The following is a 19,172-nucleotide window of genomic DNA, read 5'->3' on the forward strand; positions in this document are numbered from 1 at the left end:
AACAAAAGTGATGGCAAACAGTTGAAGTTCTGGCCAATGTGTTCTGGGGAATGGAAGTTGCACATTGAGGGCTCAGGGTGACTTGCATTTGTAATGATGATGCTGAGACTGATAGGAAAGCACCGTTTATTGGAGAGATGATGTATGGGCCTAAAAATTTGGTTGCTTTGCACCTCCCGTTAGCGCCCTAAGAGGCAGCACCTCCCAAACCCATGATCTCTACCACCTAGATGAACAAGGGCAGCAGGCACATGGGAACACCACCATCTCCAAGTTCCCCTCCAAGTCACACACCATCCTGACTTGGAAATATATTGCTGTTCTTTCATCGTCGCTGGGTCAAAATACTGGAACTCCTCTCTAACAACACTGTGGGAGTACCTTCACCACACGGACTGCAGTGGTTCAAGAAGGTGGCTCACCACCACCATCTCAAGGGTAATTAGGGATGGGCAATAAATGCTGGCCTTGCCCATGAACGAATAAAAAAAAAGAAAATGCTGGAAATACTCAACAGGTCAGGTGGCATCAGTGGCGAGAGAAACAGAGTTAGCATTTCAGTTTGATGACCTTTCATGAGAACATTCATTCAGTCACCAACCTGATGCCTGTAATGATCAGTAACATGTCATTCTGGAATGGTACACTAGGTGGTGCTGTATGTATATAAGAGTGGGCTACCCATGATGCACTAGGCTACCCACAAGGCAGCAGTCAAGATGGAGGCCTCTACAGATACTGTACCTAGTCCACATGTGCTCAGTAAAGTGTCTAGCAAAAGCTAGCTGTTCTTAACAAAAACGACTAGTTATTAATAAACATAACATGGTACCAGGATTGGTAAGATCTGCTGAATATTGTGCAACACGACATGGAGAATTTGAAGCCTCCAGAGCATTTGAAACTCACAGGAAATGTCGACTACAATTGGCAGACTTTTAAACAACAATTCGAACTCTACATTGCTGCCATCGGGTACGGTACGAAGCCAGACGCAAGGAAAATAGCATTGCTGCTCACGGTTGCAGGCCCACAGGTGATAGAGGTATTTAATACATTTGTATTTAATCCAGAGGAGAACAGAGAAAATTTAGACGATGTGCTAAAGAAATTTGATACATATTGTTCTCCCAAAAAGAATGAAACCTATGAAAGATACGTGTTCCATTCGAGGACACAGTGGCAAAATGAGACTTTTGATAGCTTTGTGACCGATCTGAAACTGAAAGCACAGACATGTAATCTCACTGAGCTGAAAGCATCCATGATTCGTGACCAGATTGTGTTTGGTATTCATGATAAAAAAGTCAGGGAACGTCTGTTGAGAGAAACCGAACTAACATTGGAAAATGCTGTGAATATATGCCAAGCCAGTGAGCTAGCGCGACAGCACGCAAAGACTTTCAGTGAAATCAATAATGATGCAATTGTAATAAATGCTGCTGTCGGTGCTGTGTTCTACAAAGGGAAGCAACATGGGCAGAACAGAAATGAAAAGCAATCGGAGGAAGGAATTTTTAATTGTAAACGCTGTGGTTACAAACAACAGTTAAAACAATGCCCAGCGTTTGGAAAAATGTGCACAAAATGTCATGGAAAGAATCACTTTGCCAAACAATGCTTTTCAAAAGTAAAAACAAAGAAAGGGCAACAATTCCGAATTAATGTGATTGAGGACACTGATTTAAGTGAGACATGTTTTGTAGGAATGGTGTCATGTGACAATATCAAAAAGGATACAGAAAATGTGCAGCCCTCAGGAATTAACAATGCTGAACATAAAGTTAATGCAGTAAAAGAGGACAAATGGATGATCCCACTGCAGGTAAATGGAGCATTAGTTACATTGAAACTAGACACTGGGGCAAAAGCAAACTTAATCAGTATGAGTGACATTAACAATATGAAAGAAAAGCCCAAAATACAGAAAAAGTCAGTACTACTGAAGGACTATAATGGACAGAAAATAGATAGCTTAGGTGTATGCAGACTTAAAGTGACAGTCAAAGACAAAGTGCATCATCTCATGTTTTCTGTTGTGGCTGAAGGACTTGATTCACTACTGGGTGACAAAGCTTGTGAGGACTTAGAACTGGTCAAGAGAGTCTACCGTATAAACTGTGCCATAAGCAGACCAGATGACTCGATGGATTCTGTAGTGAATAATTTCCAGGATGTGTTCAAAGGATTTGGAGTTCTACCATTCACATACAAGATCCAGCTAAAGGAGGATGCTCAGCCAGTGGTACATGCTCCATGAAGATTTGCAGCACGCCGGTGTGACCGGCTCAAGAATGAACTGGACAGAATGACCACGTTAGGAGTCATCAGGAAAGTCAAAGAGCCAACAGACTGGGTTAACTCCATGGTATGTGTAAAGAAAAAGAACAATGATCTAAGAATATGCATGGATCCAAAGGACTTAAATGCAAACATAAAACGTGAACACTACCAGATTCCCAAGTGAGAAGAAATCACCAGTGAAATGTCAGGTGCCAGATATTTACAAAGCTCGATGCCACACAAGGATTTTGGCAACTAAAGCTGGATGAAGAGAGCACCAAATACTGTGGCCTAGAAATTAGGTTTGCCTCCGCCAGGGCTTTTGCGCAAGAAATTTTGTGCCCGCGATAATTGCCGCTGCGCCCGCCAAAAATTCAGCTGCCCCGCGCCCAGACGGCTGCGGGCGCTAATGGAGGGTTTCAGCGCCTCGCTATGGGCGCTGAATGCAGGTTTGCGGCGCTAGTCCCCCGCTGCGGCACCCGATGCGGTGCGGCAGGCTGGGGTACTGCAGGCCTCCTCCTTCTGTTAAGGAGGAGCTGCCTGCAGCCGACCGCTGACCGGTCGATTCGCCCGACAAATCAGCCCGGCACCTCGGAGAAGTGCCGGGCTCGCGGGCCACACACATCAGTGCCGCGGGGGGGTGGTGGAGGAGTCCGGGGAGGGAGGTGCGGGCAGGCGGCCGCCGGGAAAGCGGCCAGCCGCCGCTCCACCTTAATGCGCCGGCGCTACGTGCTGCAACATCCCGTTGAACAATCGTTGGTTGCGGCTGCCACGGGCGAGGCGGCCGCAACTGAATTTGGGCGTCCGGCCGCGTTACCACGGCAACCGGGACACTGCGCACACCGATGACGTCATCGGTGCCGGTGCAGCGCTACCGGCTAACGCCGATGGTAGGGCCCAACGCAATTTCGATCGCGGCTATAATTCCGGCGCAAGGCCCTCTAACGCCTCTAATTGGGCGCTAACCCCACCGAATTTCTAGGCCTGTACCTTCAACACACCAAAGAAGGTGAGTACAGGTATTGTTTCCTCAGAATGCCTTTCGGGATAATATCTGCATCTGAAATCTTTCATAGAGCGATGGAACACATAATTGAAGGTCTGGAAGGAGTCCGGGTCTATGTTGATGACATCATCATCTGGGGCTCCACACTGAAAGAACACAATGAGCGGCTGACTAAAGTGCTACAGAGCATACGCCGGAATGGACTGAAGCTCAACAAAGCCAAGTGTCAGTTTGGCGTCCAGGAAGTCACTTTCCTAGGAGATAATCTATCTGGTAAAGGAATGGAGCCAGATATGGAAAAAGTAAACGCCATACTCAAAATGCCCCGACCCACTGACAAAAAAGGAGTGCAACGCATCATGGGGATGATAAACTTCATTGGAAAGTTCATTCCTAACTTGTCAGCCAAGACAGCCTGTCTGCGAAACCTGCTACGTAAAACAAATGAGTTTGCATGGACAGAAAGAGAGTGAGGATTGGAAGCCTGTTACCTATGCCTCCAGGTCTATGACTGATTCTGAGTGTCGATACGCCCAGATTGAAAAGGAATGTCTAGGCTTGGTAGTTGGACTAGAAAAGTTTCATGGCTACATATATGGACTTCCCACCTTCACAGTTGAGACAGACCACAGCCCACTGGTTGCCATCATAAAAAAGAACCTGAATGAGATGTTCCAAGGATTCAACGACTCATGATGAAGCTGCAAAGATATGACTCTGAACTGATCTACACACCAGGCAAATACATAGTGTTAGCAGATGCACTATCCCGAGCACCCACAATGAGTCATGTGAGCTCTACTGAAGAAGACGTGGATGTTCATGTGAGTATGGTCACTGTTGCGCTGCCCGTGTCAGACATAAAATCAAAGCAAATAGCAGAAGAAACAGTAAAAGATACAGTAATACAAACAGTAATAGAGAACATTCATCATGGTTGACCAAAAGGTTCCTGTCCAAAATATTTTCACATAAGGTCAGAATTGAGTGTCGCAAGTGGACTATTACTAAAACAGAACAGAATAGTCATTCCATAGGCTCTATGTCAAGACATGCTCAAAAGGATTCATGAGGGACACCTCGGAATTGAAAAATGCAAAAGGAGAGCAAGAGACACTGTTTATTGGCCTGACATAAATAAGGACATTGAGTACATGATAGGCAAATGTGAGACATGTCAGAAACACCAAAACAAGCAAGCAAAGGAACCAATGATAATAGCTGACATACCAACAGCACCATGGCAAAAGGTTGGTATGGACCTTTTTCATTTAAATGGTAAAGACTATCTTATCGTGATTAACTACTATTCTAACTATCCTGAGATGGCGCTGCTCTCAAGCACCTCAGCAAGCAGTGTCATAATGCATGTGAAATCCATCTTCGCCAGACATGGAATTCCCAGGATTGCCGTTAGCGACAATGGTCCGTGCTTCAACTGTAAGGAGTGGCAACAGTTTGCAGCACATTATGACTTTCAACACATCACATCCAGTCCTTTGTATGCTCAGTCGAATGGTAAGGCAGAGAAAGGTGTTCAAGTTCTCAAGCAGCTACTGAAGAAAGCGACAGAAAGCAAGTCTGATCCTTATCTCGCCCTGCTGAGCTACCGAGCCTTACCTTTAGACTCTGGTTCTTCACCTGCTGAACTCTTAATGGGTCGCAAGTTGCGTACCATGCTACCCTGCTGTGCAAAAGAAAAGCAGAGTAAGGAACTGAGACAGAGACTTCAACTGTTAAAGCTGAAACAGAAATCATACTATGACAAGTCATCCAAAACTCTGAAACCATTGACAAGGGATGATGTTGTCAGGATTGAGGATCCAGATGCATGGAACAGGAAAGCTACAGTTCTTGAGGAAGTAGGACCAAGGTCATACACTGTTAGAACTGAGGAAGGACAGATTCTCAGGAGAAACCGCTGTTCCCTTCTAAAAGCACAAGAGACTATCAAAGAGCAAATCGATGACAATGCCGCAACTGAATCTTGTCACTCACCACCAGAACAATCTAACACAAATACACATACAGGCTCTCATGAAAACACATCAGACTTACCTGTGCTGAGAAGATCCACACGTGAAGTAAAAAAGCCTGATAGACTTAATCGTTGAGTACAAAGAAAACTACATTGAAAATGTATTGACTGTTGAAGATGTTTATGTTGTTATTGATTGATATTGATTGATACTGATTTTGTTTAACCTCAAAGAAAGGGGGATGTAATGATCAGTAACCTGTCATTCTGGAATGGTACACTAGGTGGTGCTGTATGTATATAAGAGTGGGCTACCCATGATGCACTAGGCTACCCACAAGGCAGCAGTCAAGATGGAGTCCTCTACAGATACTGTACCTAGTCCACATGTGCTCAATAAAGTGTCTAGCAAAAGCTAGCTGTTCTTAATAAAAACGACTAGTTATTCATGAACATAACAATGCCTTAACTCTGTTTCTCTCTCCACAGATGCTGCCAGACCTGCTGAGTATTTCCAGCACTTTCTATTTTTATTGCAGATCTCCGGCATCCATGGTATTTTGATTTTGTTTTAGTTAATGTAATTTGCTTCTTTGTAATACTATGGCCTAGAAATTGGGTATAACCCCGCTTGGGGCGTTAGAATTGGTGGAGCGCAAATTTTATAGCCAGATGCAACTTATCGACACCTCATGCGATATTGGGTTGCAGTGCCCCAAAGGTGATTGAGGCGCGAGTTCAGGCGTTACACGGGGCACTTAAGGTGCTAACACGCCGGCGCAACCCAATATCGGGGCGTCCAGCCGCAGCGCAGGCGCTCTCAATTACCCATGACCACGAGACTTCCAGGCGCCAGCCAGCTCTTAAAGGGGTGGGTCAGGCAGCTCCAGCATCCACACTCTGCGCCTTGTAGGCCTGCAAATCGGCGCAGGCCCTTCTCTGGCGCAAAAAACTTGGAGCATATGGAGAGGGTGAGGCAGAGAGCAGAGCGTTTCACCAATGAGTCTCTGGAGGAATTGTTGGCCGCAGTGGAGCGCCGGCGAGATGTCCTCTTCCCCAACAATGGCAGGAGGCCTAATCATAAGGACTACCGACGAGCTTGGATGGCTGTTTCTCAGAGGGTCAACTCCAGCAGCATGGCGACCAGGAACCCTGTGCAGTGCAGGAAGAAATTCAGTGACCTCACTCGGGTTGTGAGGGTGAGTGGAGTTAATGCCAACTTATGCATCCCTCCATTAGCACCTGACTTTATGGCTACAGGGTGCGCTATGCCCCACTGGCCATCTGTCAGCAAGCACCCATGGCCCTTTCTGGTCACACACATGCACATTTGACTCAGGGCATCATGTAAGGGCTGTTCCACCATGGGGGGCATGAGATGATAACCCAGGGCATCATGTAAGCGCTGTTCCACCATGGGGGGCATGAGATGATAACCCAGGGCATCATGTAAGGGCTGTTCCACCATGGGAGGCATGAGATGATAACCCAGGGCATCATGTAAGGGCTGTTCCACCATGGGGGGCATGAGATGATAATTCAGGGTATCATGTAACATCATTTCCCGTCCTTTGCCCTGCAGGCCAAGCTGGCGAGAAACCGCAAGGTACAGCTTCGCACCGGAGGAGGCCGTCCGTCAACTGGAGCCTCTGATGGATCTCGAGGAGAGAGTCCACCAGATTGTGGGAGGACATCTGAGTGGTCCTGTCAGCACTGCAGCTGCCGACCCCATTGTCCACAGCGATGGTAAGGTTCTCTACTATTACAGCTGTCACCTTCCAGTTGTTTCCCCCACCAGCATGCTTTCTCAATGTGGAGCCATGTCATAGCATTGCTGCACTGTTGCATCCCTTGCTGCCAAACTGTCCTTTTCCTAAAACCACTCTTCAACCTCCCTGCTTTCAGATGCTGCATCACCAGCTCGGGAGCCGGCCCCTCAAGCTGCCAGTGCCAGTGCCGCCGGAGGCGACGACCAGGAGGAAGCCGGACCATCCGTGCCAGCCTTAGGGGAGCCACCGCATCTGGAGACTGGGGATAGTAGTTCCCTTGAGGGGAGGGGGGGGGTGCTTTGATGAGGAGTCAGTTGCAGGAACCAGCGGCCTGCAGCAACACGCGGGGGGTAGGGATGCTCGGGGGCCGTCTCCCCGGAGGGCGAGGCAGGCCACCATGACTGCTGCACAGAGTGCAGAGGAGGTGCATAGCCTTGCCGGGATGAGCACCCAGGCCCGGTTCAGGCACACTGAGCTGATGGCTGCAGTGGGGAGGATGCCTGAGTTGATCGACACACTGGCAAAGAGTGTGCTGGACTTTGGGGCAGCAATGGAAAGGACTGTCCAGGGCTTCGGCCAGCAATGGAAAGGTCTGTCCAGGGCTTCGGCCCAGCAATGGAAAGGCCTGTCCAGTGCTTGTCCGAGGCAGTGGAAAGGTCTGTCCAGTGCTTGTCCGAGGCAGTGGAAAGGTCTGTCCAGGTCTTGTCCGAGGCAGTGGAAAGGTCTGTCCATGCCTTGTCCGAGGCAGCGGAAAGGAGTGTTCCGGCCTTGTCCGAAGCAGTGGAAAGGACTGTCCATGGCTTTTCCGAAGCACTGGCACCTGCCACGCAGGTCCTCACTGCTGCCACGCAGTCACTTGCTGGCCTCGTCCACACGCAAACTGAGGCCACGCGAACACTCTCTGCTGCCACCCTAGCTGCATCAGGCAGGATCACCCCAGGCCCTTGCAGCACCGCAGCAGGACATGAATCTGTGGAGCAGTCGATTGTGGCGTATGATCCTGTGCGGCCCCGTCAGAGTGCTAGTGTTTCGGCCGACCACGGTGCAGGTGCCCTCTCTCTGCATGTGAGCAGTCCTGATGCCACCGCTGGCACGTCAGCAGAGCAGCTGCCACCACCTGCACGGCAGACTGCTAGCAGACATGCCCAGTTGGAGCAGCCTGCTTGCGGGACCTCCAAGCCCAGAGGTCGTCCAAGCCGTCCCTCAGGGGCTTCAGCGCTTCCAGACACTCAGCAGGCATCCCCCAGCCTTGACGCAGCCACTGGGGTCCAATTACGGAGGAGCTGCAGGGAGGGAAGGGGCCGACCTCGTAAGAGGAGTCGGTCTCCATCAAGGGGTCACCAGTAGAGGGAGGTGCTAAGACGTCTCTTTTTCCGGATTTAAGGCCGTCCACACCTGCTGTGTTTGATTGTTATGGTTTGGTTAGTTTCGCCGGGTTGCCAGACAGTTATCTGTTAGTTTGTTAGTTATGATATCTGTTACCATTACATTGTCATGCTGGAAGGAAGCACTTGTATGAAAATAAAGAAAACTTTTTATTTACAAATGAGCTGTACACTATTTACAATCATCGAGGCCTTCATAGGCTTACAGCGAACTGGAGGGCGCTGTTCGAATCACAGCCACCATTCCGTCCGAGGGGCCTAGAACCGAGTCCTTATGAGCCTCTGACGAATGGCCCTTCCAGTTTCTGGAGCCCTCCCATCCTCCTCCTCCTCCCGATCCTCCTCGCCCGCATGCTCCTCCTCCTCCTCCTCCTCCTCGTCCGCCTGCTGTGCTGGACCTTGAGGGTCGGCTGGCATTGGCTGGGTGCGTCGAATGGCCAGGTTGTGGAGCATGCAGCAGACAACAACGATGCGTGCCACATGCTCCGGCGAGTACTGTAGGGCACCGCCCGAATGGTCTAGACAACGGAAACGCTGCTTCAGCACACCAATTGTGTGCTCCACAATGTTCCTGGTGGCCTGATGGCTGTTGTTGTAATGCTCTTCTGCCGGGGTGCTGGGCAAACGGAGCGGGGTCATGAGCCATGGGCAGAGAGGATAGCCCTTGTCGCCCAGAAGCCAGCCTCGTGGGTGAGCCGGGGCCTCAAAAAGGTCAGCCACTGAGGTCTGCCGCAGGATGAACGCGTCATGGCTGCTGCCAGGGAATTGTGCGTTCACCGCCATGATCATCTGCCAGTGATCACAGACCAGCTGCACATTAAGGGAGTGGAACCCCTTTCAGTTACGGAACTCCTCCGGATTCTGTACTGGCACCCGCAAAGCCACGTGTGTGCATTCAATGGCCCCCTGCACCATGGGGAAGTCCGCAATAGCCGCAAAGCCCTGTGCGCGCTCCCCCTGCTTCTCCAGGGTCACAGGGAAGGTGATTAATTCGCGCCTCCTTTTGTAGAGGGCAGCTGTCACTTGCCGGATGCAGCAATGCACCGTAAATTGAGAGATATTTGATATGTCCCCAGCTGCTGCCTGAAACGATCCGCTGGCGTAAAAGTTGAGCGCAACAGTGACTTTCACGGCCACCGACAGAGAGGTCTTGCACCGTATCCGCGGCTGCAGATCCCCAGCAAGCAGGTGGCACAGCTCAGTGACAACATCCTTACCAAATCTGAGCCTTCGCAGACACTGCTCCTCCGACATGGTAAGGTTGGAGACCTGCTGCCTGAAAACCCTGGCAGCGTATGGTCCGATTTGGCGACGTCCATTGGCCCTCCACCTTCTGGCCAATCCCGGCCCTCTCTCCCTCCGTCTCTGTGCCCTTGCCAGTTGTTCAGCCAGGATGACGTTCCCCTCCAAAGCAGCTCCCATTATTCTGGCCGACGAGTAAGACGCAGTCAGCTTTCTGGATCCAACTGTTCTGGACAGGGCTGAAGGTCCCAAGGCTCCTCTGGCTCAATAAGAACAAGTCTGTGTAACTGAAGGTCTGCAACTCTCTCCAGCAGCGAGCAGTATGGCCAGGCCAAATGGCTGCCGCTTTTATACTAGTGCTGTCCCCTTTAAAGAGCGCCCCCCGAGTCCGAGAAGGACTTGGTAATGTTCCATCCAACTGTCACTAATAGCGCCAGGCGGAACGGAGGGGGGCGCCACTGAATTTCCGGTACGGGGCGCCAAAAAGGCGTTGCACAATGAAATGACGTCATTATCTGGCTTCGCCAACAGGCTACTCAATATGGCAGGATGCGCTAGGATCACTGCGCACGTCCGAAAATTGGGTAACGCCCCAAATCTCGGGCTCTTTAGGCGCTAATCGCTGGCGCAACTAACCGAATTTCTAGGCCTATAGCTTAAACATTGGCCGGAATTTTCTGGGGTCCATGCAGCCGTGGTCGGAGGCGGGTTAGGTGGGAAATTACAAAAAAGTCGGAGCGGGTCAAATGCAGGGTCCCACCGTCATCCTGCCCCCACACGCCTTTCCCTCGGGCGCATTTGCCAGTGCGGCAGCAACCCATCCGGCAGAGGCAGCTGACCGAATTGAAATTATTATCAGCTTGTTGTCAGACACGTTAGAGCCATTTTATCCCTACCTTTCAAATTTCCCTGCATGGCCACGGGATTCACGCAGCTCGGGAACCACGTCTGTCAACCTGAGGTGGGAGTTGAGTGGCCATTGCACCAGTTGATTACTTGACATCATCAAATGTAGTTTAAAAGCTCCCACCAGATAGATCTCCACTTTCCACAGGCAGAAGCTGTTGCTCACTACATTGCCAGCACAGATTTAACTTTCTACAGGCTGCAAGTGTTTTCAGAAAAGTCACCATCCAGAGTCCCTCATTGGAAGAACTCTCTCACCATTGACAGAATGCTTCTGTCAACTCTACTTGACCTGCCATCTATTCCATCAACATGGGTGCCATTTATACTGTCTCGCCTTGGTCCTCAGAATCAGACTACGATCAGCCCCAACACCAGCAGCAACAGGCACACAAGCAGCACCAACAACAACACCAACCTTCTCCGCAATCACCTGATGCTGCACAAGACAGAGGGCATCAGCACCCGAGCACATAGATGCCTGGGAGGCCAGGGATGGCCTCATCATGGCCAGATTTACTTCACTTGATGCTGTACACCTTGGCTGCCACATGCTGTGCCAGGTTGGCACCACCCCACAGCAACTCCATACAATGACCAAGCCATTCCTTTCACACTGGCCACCATTGCTGGAGGTTCTGTTATGTCTGTTGAGATTAACTTAGTTCTGGTCTTTCGAATAATCAGGATCAACTGCAACCAATATGGTGGGAATATTGGGGGAGAAATGTGGTTGCTTATCGCCTCCCATTAGCGCCTCCGGGGGGCGCTAACGGGGTGCTAGGAACTTAGCACCCAAGTGTGACGATTTTAGCTCCGCTCGCGAAATTGGCCAGTCATTTTGTGGCGGTTCTAAACACTACTGCCACGATCTCCTGCACCCACAGATCATGACATCAGTCAAGCGTGCAATGCCCCGGTAGCGCCCCAGACTGGATATTGAGTTGCGCCCCCTACCTTAGCGCTTGCCGCTAGCAATGACCGGTAGAGGGGAACGTTTTCAAGTCGGGAAGGGGCTGGGGGAGCGCTATTTAAAGGTGGGCGCTTCCTGCCCTTTCTTGTCAGCAAAATGTTTGGTTTTAATGCTGTCCTAAGGAGTTTTGGCCCTCAGCACCACTTTTGAGGTTCCTAAGCGCTGAGCTCTTTCTGTGGGCCTATCCATTAGTGCTTCCAGCACAATTGCTTTTGAGATCTCTCCAGGCCGAGATTCAAGGCTGCAATGAGCAGGGAGTGGCTGGCCAGCAAGATGGCCACTTCCCTTTAAGAATTGGGTGGCGCCAGTCTGTCTGGCTTCCATGGTAATTGGCATCGCCTGAGCTTTGGTAGCGTTCTGAGGTAGTGCCTCGCTCCCTGATGTTTGTGTTTTAAGAGAGGTGTGTACTGCCTGATTTAATGCTCAAATCACCTCCAGGGGCGATAGAGGCGAATTTTGCAGTCGGATGCGATAATTAGCGCTGGGCGCTAAACTTTGCGCCCGGCCAATATTAGCACCCCAAAATGGGGCTAGTATTGGCGGTGTGCAAAGTTTAGCGCCAGGCGCAAATTATCGCCACCTCGAGCGATATTGGGTTGCAGTGCCCCGGAAGGTGATCGCGGCGCTAAATCAGGCGCTGCACGGTAGTCTTAAGGCGCTAACCCGGCGGTGCAACGCATTTTCTCCGTGGGCGGGCGCAGCGCAGGTGCTGTCAATAATCGATTTGACCTAGACACGCTGGCGCCAGTCAGCTCTTAAAGGGACGGATCGATTCTCATCTGCAGCCACACTCTGTGCCTTGTAGGCCTCAAAATCGAAGGTAACCTACCTGTGGCGGCCAAAACTTCAAGGACATGGAGAGGGTCAGGGAGAGAGCGCAGCACTTCAGCGAGGGGGCATTGGATGCTCTGGTTGGTGCAGTGGAGCGCCGGCGATCTGTGCTGTACCCGGAAAATGGCAGGAGGCCTAATCAGAGTGAATACCGCAGAGCTTGGAGGGAGGTTTCCCAAAGAGTCACCTCCAGCAGCATGGTGCCCAGGACTCCTGTGCAATGCAGGAAGAAGTTCAACGACGTCACTCGGGTCGTTAGGGTGAGTGCCTTTTTCAGATTTATCTTCATCCCTCCATCTGCACCTCACTTTATGGCCAAAGGGTGCGCGAAGCCCCAATGGCCAGCTGTCATCCAGCACCCATGGCCCTTTCTGGAAACACACACGCACATTCAGCTCAGTGCATAATGTAAGGGCTATTCTACCAAGGGAGGCATGTGATGTCAGCTCAGGGCAGCATAATGTAAGGGCTATTCTACCATGGGAGGCATGTGATGTCAGCTCAGGGCAGCATATTTCATCACACCCCGTCCTTTCTCTTGCAGGCCAAGCTGGCGAGGAACCGCAGGCAGCAGCTTCACACCGGAGGAGGCCGGCCTCACCTGCAGACCCTTACAGACCTGGAGGAGCGAGTCCACCAGATCGTTGCAAGCCGAATGAGTGGTCCCGTCGCCTCTGGAGCTTCCGACCCCATTGTGCACAGCGATGGTAAGGTCATCACCTTTTTGAACTCTGTCCTTCCACTTGTTCCCCCCACCAGCATGCTTTTTCACTCTGGACCCATATCAGAGCATTGCAGCACTCACGCATCCCTTGCTGCCACCCTGTCCTCTCGCTAAAGCCACTCTTCAACCTCCCTGCTTTCAGATGCTGCATCACCAGCTCGGGAGCCGGGCCCTCAAGCTGCCACTGCGACTGACTCGGGAGGCAATGAGCAGGAGGAAGCCGGACCATCTGTACCACCCTCAGGCGAGCCAGCCCATCTGCAGACTGGGGAGACTACTTCCCTGGAGGGGAGCAGGGGGGAATGCTCTGAGGAGGATCCAGCTCCAGGAACCAGCGGCCTGCAGCAACGCGAGGGGGGTAGGGAAGCTCAGGGGCCATCTCCCCGGAGGGCGAGTCAGGCTGCGAGTGCTGCTGCACAGAGCGCAGAAGAGGTGTGTGCCCTCGCAGAAATGAGCGCCCAAGCTGGGCTGAGGCACACTGAGCTCATGGCTGCAGTGGCAAGGATGCCTGAATCCATCGAGACACTGGCAAGGAGTGTCCAAGGCTTCGGCGCAGCACAGGCAAGGAGTGCACAGGACTTCGGGACAGCACTGGAAAGGATTGTCCAGGCCGTCACCGAAGCACTGGCACCTGCCACGCAAGTGCTGAGTGCTGCCATGCAGTCACTCACTGGTCTCATGCAGACGCAGATTGAGGCCACGCGAGCACTGACTGCTGCCACCCTCGCAGGATCGGGCAGGATTACCCGGGGCCCTTGCAGCACCACAGCAGGCCAGCAATCTGTGGACCAGCCAATTGCTGCGCATGCTGCGGTGCTGCCCCGTCAGAGTGCCAGTGTGTCGGCCGACCAGGGAGCTGCTGTCCGCTCTCAGGATGACAGCATTCCTGATGCCACCACTGGCACGTCTCCACTGCAGCTGCCACCACCTGTAGGACAGACTGCTTCCACCCATGCAGAGTTGGAGCAGTCAGCAGCCGGGCCCTCCAGGCCCAGAGCTCATCCAGGCCGTCCCTCAGGGGCATCTGCGCTTTCACACAGTCAGCAGGCCTCCCCCAGCCTTGCTGCAGCCACTGGGGTCCCATTACGGAGGAGCTGCAGGGAGGGAAGGGGCCAATCTCGCAAGCGAAGCAGATCACCATCGAAGGGGAAAAAGTAAAAGGTGCTGCTGATACCTGTTATTTGTAGAATTCAAGGCCGAGGATGCTGGTCTGAATGTTAGTTATGTTTTGGACAGTCACCTGGGTATGCGAGCCACTTATGTGGCAGTCTGTTTGTTTTGCTTTTTGTTGCCATTGCTTTGTCATGCGGGAAGGAAGCACATTTTGTAACATAAACAACTTTCTTTATTTACAATGGCCATGTCTGCTCTTTACATACATTTTGCCCTTCACAGGCTTTGGGGTATCAGAACGGTTCCATTCCTGTTCTTGGAATGGCAGCAAGCATTCCGTGAGAGGGGCCTAGAAGCGACTTCTGATAAGCCTCTGACGGACGGCCCTTCCAGTTTGTGCCTCCCTCCCATCTTGGTCCTCCTCCTCCTCCTCCTCCTCCTCCTCTGCTGGTGCTTCAATGTCTGGTGGCATTGGCTGAGTGCTCAGGATTGCGAGGTTATGCAGCATGCAACGCACAACCACGAAGTGGAAGACTCGCTGAGGTGAGTACTGAAGGGCTCCTCCGGAATGGTCCAGACAGCGGAACCGTTGCTTCAGCACGCCGATTGTGTGCTCAATAATGTTCCTGGTCGCTTGATGGCTCGTAGTGTAGCGTTCTTCAGCAGGGGTTCTGGGTGAACGGAGCGGGGTCATCAGCCACGGGCACAGAGGATAGCCCTTGTCCCCGAGAAGCCAGCCTCCTGGGTGAGCCGGGGCCTCGAAAAGGTCTGCCACAGAAGTCTGGCGCAGGATGAAGGCGTCGTGGCTGCTGCCTGGAAACTGGGCATTCACAGCGAGGATCAGCTGTCGGTGGTCACAGACCAGCTGTACATTCAAGGAATGGAACCCATTGCAGTTGCAGAACTCCTCCACATTCTCTACAGGCACCCGCAAAGCCACATGCTTGCAGTCAATGGCGCCCTGCACCATGGGGAAGTCCGCTATTCTTGCGAAGCCCTCTGCGCGCTCCCGCTGCTTGTCCGGGGTCATTGGGAAGGAGATGTACTGCCGCCTCCTTCTAAAGAGGGCATCAGTCACTTGACAGATACAGCAGTGCACCGCGAACTGCGAGATGTTGGCTATGTCCCCAGTTGCGGCCTGAAAGGAGCTGCTTGCATAGAAGTTGAGGGCAACAGTGATCTTCACAGCCACCGACAGCGATGTCCTGCACTTTAGCTGAGGCTGCAGATCTGGCTGAAGCAGGTGGCACAGCTCAGTCACCACCTCCCTACTAAAGCGCAGCCTTCAGAAACACTGCTTCTCCGACATGTTCATATATGAAAATTGCTGTCGGAAAACCCTGGCAGCGTAAGGTCTTGTGTGGTGACATCTGTTGGCCCTCCTCCATCTGGCCTGCCTGCCCCTCTATCCCTGTGTCTCTGTGCCCTGTCAAGATGATTCAGCAGCAGGCGTTCCCATCCAATGCAGTCCCCATATTAAGTGCGCACAGAAAGTTATCCCGTTTGAGATGCTCACCAGCAGCAAGGTGATGGTCAGAAGGCTGAAGTTCTTCTGCCAGCGCTGGCTCAGTGTAGAAAGGGCTCTCTGTGTGCAGCTGAGCAACTCTCTGTATCTCTCTAAAAGTTGTGGTCCAAAAATGGCTGCCGCTTTTATACCACAACAGTCCCCTTTAAAGAATGCCCCCCCAGCCCGACAGCGACTGGGAAACGTCCCAAGTAAGCTGTCCTTATTAGCGCTAGGCGGAACGGAGGGGGGGCGCCACTGAATTTCCGGTCCGGGGCGCCCCAAAGGCGTTGCACACTGAAATTACGTCATGATCTGCGTGCGCCGGTGAGTGGGAGCTACGGTTTAGCGCCGGCACTAAATGTCCGCTCAATATGGGGAGAGGCGCAGGGATCGCTGCGCCCGGGCGCTAGTTGGTTAGCGCCCCACTTGCCGGCCTCTTTAGGCACTAACAGGTGGCGCAAACAACCAAATTTTTCCCCGAGTGTCTGTGATTCCACCACTTCCATCGGCAGCGAGTTCCAGGTCCTCACCACTCGCTGCGTAAAAAAGTATCTCCTCACGTCCCCCCTGTATCTCTTGCCCAAAACCTTAAATCTGTGTCCCCTAGTCCTTGTACCATCAACTAGTGGGAACAGCCTTTCCTCGTCTAGCCTATCCAAACCCATCATATTCTTGTACACCTCTGTCAAATCACTCCTCAAACTTCTTTGCTCTAATGAAAACAAATCCAGCTTCTCCAACCTTTCCTTGTAACTAAGATCCCCCATCCCCAGAACCATTCTGGTAAATCTCCACTGCATCCCCTCAAGGGCCTTCACATCCTTCCTAAAGTGTGGTGACCAGAACTGGATGCAATACTCCATTTCTGGCCTAACCAGCGCTTTATAAAGGTTCAGCATAACTTCTCTACTTTTGTAGTCAATACCTCTATTTATGAAGCCCAAGATCCTATATGCTTTGTTAACCACCCTCTCAATATAACCTGCCACCTTCAGGGACCTATGCACAATAACTCCCAAGCACACTCTTTAAAACTGTGCCATTAAGTGTATATTGCCTCTCCCTGTTCCTTCTGCCAAAATTCATCACCTCATACTTCTCTGTATTAAATTCCATCTGCCACTTGTCTGCCTATTCTGCTAGCCTTTCTATGTCCTGCTGCAGTCGACTTGTATCATCATCATTGTTTACCCCAAGTTTGGTGTCATCTGCAAATTTAGAAATTCTACTCTGTATTCCAATATCCAGGTCATTTATATATATACTAGCTGGAGTGCCCGGCGGTGCCGAGGGTTTTTTGAGGGCATGTTGTTATGAAAAAAGTAGAAATAATTTTTATCTATATATATCAATGAGTCTGTCCGTCTGTCCGTCTGTCCGTCTGTCTGTCTGTGTGGGGGAAGGAGAGAGAGAGAGTGGGAAGGAGAGAGAGAGAAAAAAACAGAGAGAGAGAGAGGGGGAAAGGAGAGAGAGAGAGGGGGAAGGAGAGAGAGAGAGAGGGGGAAGGAGAGAGAGAGAGAGGGAAGGAGAGAGAGGGAAGGAGAGAGAGAGGGGGAAGGAGAGGGAGAGAGAGAGGGAAGGAGAGAGAGAGGGAAGGAGAGAGAAAGGGAAGGAGAGAGAGAGAGAGAAAAAAAGAGAGAGAGAGAGGGGGGAAGGAGAGAGAGAGAGAGGGGGAAGGAGAGAGAGAGAGGGGAAGGAGAGAGAGAGAGAGGGAAGGAGAGAGAGAGAGAGTGGGAAGGAGAGAGAGAGAGTGGGATGGAGAGAGAGAGAGCGAAGGAGAGAGGGAAGGGGAGGGAGAGAAAGGGAAGGAGAGAGAGAAGAGAGAGAGAGAGGGAAGGAGAGAGAGAGAGGGGGAAGGAGAGAGAGAGAGAGAGAGGGGGAAGGAGAGAGAGAGAGAGAGAGAGGGGGAAGGAGAGAGAGAGAGAGAGATGGGGAAGGAGAGAGAGAGGGAGAGAGAGGGGGAAGGAGAGAGAGAGAGGGGGGAAGGAGAGAGAGAGAGAGGGGGGGAAGGAGAGAGAGAGAGAGAGGGGGGAAGGAGAGAGAGAGGGAAGGAGAGAGAGAGAGAGAGGGGGGAAGGAGAGAGAGAGAGAGGGGATGAAGGAGAGAGAGAGCCGCCGCTCCTCCGGTCGATGTGTTGCGGGCCGACCCCTGATGAGCGCCCTCACCGCTGAGCCGGAGCCCTCACCGCTGCTCCCCTGCTCGCTGTCTCTCGGGCCGTGTGGTTATCTGTTTTCCCGCGCAGCTGGCCAGGGAGAAGAAAAACAAAAGAGATGAAGAGAGACGTGACTGAATGAACAATCTAATTTAAAGCAGCCTCTCCCCCGCTAAAAGGTGAGAGCCGGAGGGAGATTTTGCAGGTGAAGAAGGGCGGCCGCCATTTAATTTCCCACCCGGGGAAGGGCTTGGAAAATTGAGCCCGGCCACGGTGGCCATGCGCGGCCTAGCGCTTCAGGCCCGGCCGGGCTCTCGGGCCGCGACTTACCTCAGCTGAGCTCCCGCTTCGGGAGAGAGAGAGAGAGAGACAGAGGGGGGGAAGGAGAGAGAGAGAGAGAGAGAGGTGGGGAAGGAGAGAGAGAGGGGGGGAAGGACTTAGAGGCAGGTCGCGGTGACTTCAGCTGAGCTCCTGCTTCGGGAGAGAGTGAGAGGGGGGGAAGGAGAGAGAGAGAGAGAGAGGGGGTGAAGGAGAGAGAGAGAGAGAGAAATTCCTGAATCAATACTAATGAATCAACAATTTCCTCACCTCCATTACCATTTTTTAAGCTTCAGGCCCGGCCGGTCTTTAATGGCCACCACTCACCTCAGCTCAGCTCCCGCTCGGCAGTTTGAAGGATAGGCCCCGCCCACAAACGCCATGAAACGCCCCCCAATTGGTCAACCATCACGTCACTCAAAGCTAATGAGCGGTAGGATTGGTCAACCGCTATTTTGTACATTTTCTGAACGTTTTTAAAAGTAAATACGCCTATGACACTCCCCTGATTGGTCAACTGCTATTTTGTACATTTTTTGAACGTTTTTTAAAAGTAAATACGCCTATGACACTCCCCTGATTGGTCAAATATACCTATGACACTCCCCTGATTGGTCAAATACGCGTATGACACTCCCCTGATTGGTCAACCGCTAATTAGCAGATTTTGTACGTTTTTTTGAAAGTTTTTTTAAAAGTAAATACACCTAGGACACGCCCCTAATCATAAGCAGTCTTTTGATATAACATATGTGTAGGTACGCTCTATAACTTTTGAGTGATGCCCGGACAGACATACAGACAGACACCACAATCCTATATATAAGCTGGGGGGGCCCCGGCGTTGCCAGGGCTGTTTTGGGCTGGGCGGTTTAAATCGAGTCCCAGGCTTTGGGGCCTGTCTGTCTGTCCCTATGTGAATCTGCTGCCGGGCAATGTTTTAAATCGAGTCCCAGGCTTTGGGGCCTGTCTGTGTCCCTCTGTG

This window comes from Somniosus microcephalus, chromosome 7, assembly GCF_052327205.1.
Source record: "Somniosus microcephalus isolate GS21.2 chromosome 7, FLI_Smic_1.0, whole genome shotgun sequence".
In the NCBI taxonomy this organism is placed as follows: domain Eukaryota; kingdom Metazoa; phylum Chordata; class Chondrichthyes; order Squaliformes; family Somniosidae; genus Somniosus; species Somniosus microcephalus.